The following is a 6,000-nucleotide window of genomic DNA, read 5'->3' on the forward strand; positions in this document are numbered from 1 at the left end:
CCCCTCCCTCCGTCCATTTCTGCCCTTCACCACCCTGTAGCCAAAGCCTGCCCGCCCCCCCAGCCTCTGTCAGAATGCCGGAGCCAAGCACCACACAGCTCTCCTTCTGAGGACTCGGTTCTCCAAAATACATCTTATGTCCTGTAAGGACAATCTTTCCAGTGGTGTTATAATTGGACTTCAGACAGCACCACTTAAACAACACAACTGCCTAATAGCTTGGTTTGGTGCTTGGTTTTTGCTTAGTTATTAGCAGCATATTTTAAGTTTGACATACACTATCTGCCAGATCTGTACTTTGGAATTTGTGTTGTATGCTCTTAAATACTTACTACTGCTAATGTATTGGGAATGCTGACATATTGGGAAAACCATGATAATGACTATGAGAGTAAAGTGCCTAGATTGGGGCAGAGAGGCAGACCCCACCTGTCAAGACAACACTGCTACAGCCAGCCGTCTGTGCTTTGCCACTCTGACTAACAACTAGTGCCTAACAACCCCAGGCCCCCTGTCTCCCTGACAGTCATTAGCGTCATTACAAGGCTGACCTGAACCATCTGCCCGGTTGACCTGCACAGCCAGAATGCTCCAAACGACCTGGGCCATCTGCAACATATGGTGTGGATGTGGCCAAGAAGCAGGCCCTCGAGGGGCTCAGAGCCTCTTTAGCAGTGGCATTTCGGGAGAGGTTCATCTGGGGAGGTGGCGTGGCCTTTGTTGCCCGCCTCCCCTCAAGCCTGTGGCGGACGCGTTCTGAAGCCGCAGAGCAGACCGACCCCTTCCTCACCCTTTTCCCTGGCTACTTTTTTTTACAGCCCCAGGGTCTCAAGTGCGGGGGTCAGGCCGCTCGTTAGACCGGGTTTACTGTTTTTGTTGCCTTTCTCTCACTTAGCCAGCATGCCCCGGGGATGTGTGTCGACGCTAACCCGCCCGAAATGGAGACGAACTGGAGTCGCCTTTCTTTGACCTCTGGGAGGGGGGGTCACAATGGGATTTTGGAGGTGGTGGATGCAGTGGAAATCTCTTACACAGCACCCTTGAGTTTCATGCTCATATTGCATGATCGTTTGTTACCTTTCGATTAGACCACTAAAATGATGCCTCTAACGCTGGCAGTAAGTCTAAATGAACATCCCAGAAAAACACAGATACGTCCCTAATGACTTCCCTTATGCCTTAGCACAGCAAAAACTGGAATGATCAAAAAGAAGTTATGAAACCAGACCATTAACTAACCCCTTGTGAAATATGAATGGTGTACTTCTGATTCTGAACATTTTTACAGCTCAAGTACAGAAAAAAACAAATGAAAGTCATTACTTTAAAACACTATTGCTGATCATAACTGCTGGTCACATTCATAAGTGATCATAAAACATCTGAAATAGTATTATTTATAATTATTTTATGTGAGTTTTCATATTATTTTATTACGAGACAGAACACCTATAACTGGAGAATAATTAGGCTACAAATAAACATTTCAGATGACGTCATATCCATCATTATGCAAAACTGGCATGAAAGAGCAGTACACTCATTGACCCTCTTTATGTCACCTAGTAAATCATGACATAACTGTATATTTTGGGGACCTTGAATCAATTGTATGAAACTCTCTTCTTATAAACCACAACTTTCTGAATAGTCATGCCATAAGGGTCTCAAAGACTGCCAAGAAAAGAGGACTTTGTTTTCAACTACGTCAGCATGATAATAAAGAATAAAATAGAAATAAAAGAAACTGACTAAAATTGATTATTGTCTTTGGTTTACACTTTGCTGCACTTTAATGCATTAACAGGGTCCATTGCTAACCACACCAGCTGAAAAATGCTCCATTCTCTGACATTTTAGCTTGCTAAAACACTGCAAAAAGTGTGAAAAAAAGGGTTTTTCGCACTATCATTTCCACTGACAGCACAGAGACCTGATTTGGAGATTAGAGATCTGAGTCACTGTTATAAAATTGTTTAATGAACATATAAATGTAATAATTAAAGATGTGACACTAGCCATTTCATATTCCACCATTGGTACAGCGTGTGTTTTTCATACGTTGCTCTGACCTCAGCTAGTCAGTTCTGGGTACTGTATTGATGTTGAAGATAAAACTCTCCATGCTGACAATTTAATCATGTATTACTGTGAAAAATCATGCCTAATTTCTTGTCTTCTTCTCAATCAGAATGTAGTTGAAATAGTTCTGATCTTGGTCACAAGTGCCCCTTTGCCAACTTCCTCGATATGCTAGGTACTTTCAGGAATGTCTAGACTTGATTTCTTAATTTATTTTTACGAGTTGTCTGGACTTTGAAGGTTATCTTTCCATCAGCGTTGCCAAGTACATTTTTTTTTTTAAATCAGAAACCCGAGGTAAACAGGGGGTAATCGCTGAGGAATGACACATAAAACAATGGAAATTTCACAACTTGAGCTTTCATGTTCTAAACAGGAGCAGTTGGAAATGCTGGAAAAAAGGAAATCGTAGGAGGCCTTACTTGAAGGAAAAGTAAGATAAAAAAGTAAACGTATGCAGACAACAGAACGGTCATGACTGACTTGCAAATAAGAATTAGAGAGAAAAAAGTTTAAAGCAGTAATTTTTTTGTAATGACAGAGACTTGCCGTTATGAAAGCATCGCATCAATATCATCCAATCGATCAATACATCCTAATATAATACTATGGTCAATCAGATTTAGGTTTGCCAATAGTAAATACATTACAGCATTATGGTTATAAAAAAATAAATGCATGTAATATAAGACATTACAGATTAATACATATATTACAGTGGGCTTTTCCATATTTTTGTGAATGTGGTATGCAATCACTATTAAGTGAGCTCAGGTGCTAAATGTTTGCTTAAATAATTAGCGTGGCATAGTGGTAAGGAGCAGGGCTTCTAACTGAAAGGTTGCTGGTTCAATTCCCCCTGAGCCACTGTTTCTGTACCCCTGGGCAAGGCACTTCACCCGCAATTGCCTCAGTAAATATCCAGCTGCATAAATGGATAACATGTAAAACTGCAACCTATGTAAGTCGCTCTGGATAAGAGTGTCTGCTAAATGACAATAATGTAATCTAAATCTTATAAGTTGATGTGTCATCAGCGTTCTGGCACAAAATGGCTGCCTTTTATTACCCAGGTGGGTGCCACACTATGGTGGTTGATGTAAGTTAGTGCTCTGAATAAATCCATAATTATCATTCTTTCATTACCCTAGGTACCAGTAATGTTGTTTCCATAGGAGGACTATCAAAATCTGAATCTGGAATCTGTAAGACAAAGCTATTGTCGACTAGGATTGAATAAGCTCTCTTTGGGGCTTGGTAGAACCGATGAATGAAAAGGACAGAATGATCTTTTCTATCGGGCTTGTACAACATTATTGGGTATGAGCAAAATGTTTTCATTTTTAGTACGTCAATGACATAATTCAAGCCTTACACGTTCAGGAATGCATCTAAATATAAATCTCATTGCATCAAGCTGTATTAACTGCTAAGAACTAAATCAGTCATATTAGGACTCAATAAAACAGGATGTGACTGTCTGAAGCAACTTTCCACAGCCTTTAACCTCGTAATGAGCTTTGCCGTTGACGTCGTAACATTTACGAGAATAGTTACTGTGTATGGGATGGTATGCAGTCTCCTTCCCTGGGAGCTCCTGGTGTCCCTCCAGAGGGTAAAAATAGACTAATATCCCAGGATCCCCCAGAGTCCCAGAGCTGAGTGTGTTGGCACTGAACGGTGGCATTGGATGGCAGAGGTGAAGCCCCTACTTGTCATGCTGGCTAGGTGGAGCAGTCTCCTTAAAGCTTTTTTCTGAGAAACCTAGATATTAAAAAAAACTCTATATATGTGAGACACAAAAACACACACACACACACACACACACACAAGCTGGCACCACAGGAACACTAGGCCAGGGAGGAAAACCTGCAGTATTTACTTTTTCTGGCTGGACCAAAAACCAAAATGGCACAGTGGCAGCCAGGCAGGAGAGAAGAGGCCCCTGGGATGCTGAAGGCAGGGATGACACTGCCCTGGGATGCCAGGCAACCAATCAACAGTTATGACACATTCAGAAGGGTTCAACATGCTAAATTCATTTTATGTGGGCTCCGTCTTCCTTTAGCTTGTATTCAGTCCACTGTTTTATAACTTTACTGGTTAAAGCATAGATGTGTTAAACCAAGGCAACTGTGCAGTTGTGCATGCATAGAGTCGTGACTACAAGTGCTAGGATTCAAGTTAGGAAACATAATGTAAACCAAATCCATTCTTGGCTTGATTAATACATGCTGTCATTGTTGGTTTCTCCATTTTGCTATGCAGTTAATTATGGCGCATGGCATGCATGATTTTTCCCTCCTCTAAGGAACAAAGTTTGCAGGCTCTCTAGGGTAATTCACGCTATTATATTTCATGCACAGATTTCCTCAAAACATTAAGAAGCCATCAAAGCCAATAAGTGTATAACACAAACAGGGATACAGAGACAAAAAGAAAATTATTTTGTTTCAAGAAACCCAAGTGAATACACCTGTCATTCAATAACAAGCAGATTTCTTCTATGGATTAGGCTGAGGTTGATTTCCATTTAAACTGTTCAAAATTGTTTACCTTGAGAATCTTCCATAGAAGCCCAAATCACTCCATGATGAAACTAATAATTAAAAAAGCATAAAATGTACAAAGAAGTTATACAGTGAAAACAAACTAATGTCAGCAATTTTCTACTCTAAATGACATGTGGAAAAGTTATTTCCTCAGACAAGAAAATAAGGGCAAATTAGGAAGAAATTAAAACACTATCAAGTATAAATAAAAAAACTAAAAATAAAAATAAAAAAAAACTAAGAAGTGTCGGAAAAGCTGACATTTTGCAAGTTTCACTGATCCTTGTAAACTGAACCTTTTTTTGGTCACAACCATGGCTGCAGTTACATTGGTATGACTATGTGCTGAAGATCAACAGCATTTTTGTATACACAAAATAAACCACTGTCCTGAAGGGGAAAGTTTGAGATTTAAGTATCATTTAAGTATCATTTAAGTATCATTTTGTTTAATCCAGACACTCAGAAAGTGCAACCCATCCATTACATCTGCATGGGAAATGTTCCTGACAATTAAACATCCACAGCCCATAGGAGTTTATCAAATCATATAATGGTGAGTTGTCATTTTGTTGTTGTTTTTTCATATTTATGTTATACTTTTGAGACATCTACACTTGGAGGATATTCTACCATTCAGATCCTGCCCAGGGATTGGGGTCTTGCTTTCTTGCTGCCAAACATGACAATACAGCTTCCTAGTTTCTAATACCCACTTCCTATTCTACGTCTGAACTTAGAATACTGTCTTAATGCACACCAAAATGATGAATCAGACACCCGAGGTTGAGTATCCAGAATTAAATGACAGGCAAGGTGTTTCTGTCTTGACCGAGGCCTTTTGTTGTTTGTTGTGTTACTGGTTATGCTCAACCAACACTACATTTGACACTCAATAAATATAACAGCCAGATAAAAATCCTTTTCTACATTAAAATAGACAGCATGCTTGCTTTAATGTTCACAGATACTGGCAGCTTTGCCTCCATTGTTACTGTGATCATTAAAGCAGAGAATATTTTTCTGCCAGATGTCAGAGAACTAGCTACAATACATATGTACCCAAATGTGCTTGAGTTGCTAAATCAAAAGCTGACCTAATGTGACAGCTAACTACCCAGCTAGCTTTGTAGTGGCCTGGCAAAGAACTATGTTTATCTTAATTTCTATCTTCTGTTCATTTATTCATTCATTTATTGATTTCATTTCTTAAAAGAGGTAAACTACACAGAGAAATGTAGAAAAACACAGAAAACAGCTTTATGGACTGCTTTGTTTATGTAAAAGCAATTTTTTTCTGTCTAATCTTTTTCTTGCTCAGTGGAGGCAATGAGGTAGACCTTTGGATGACAAATGATAATCAGAT

This window comes from Megalops cyprinoides, chromosome 12, assembly GCF_013368585.1.
Source record: "Megalops cyprinoides isolate fMegCyp1 chromosome 12, fMegCyp1.pri, whole genome shotgun sequence".
NCBI classification, from domain to species: domain Eukaryota; kingdom Metazoa; phylum Chordata; class Actinopteri; order Elopiformes; family Megalopidae; genus Megalops; species Megalops cyprinoides.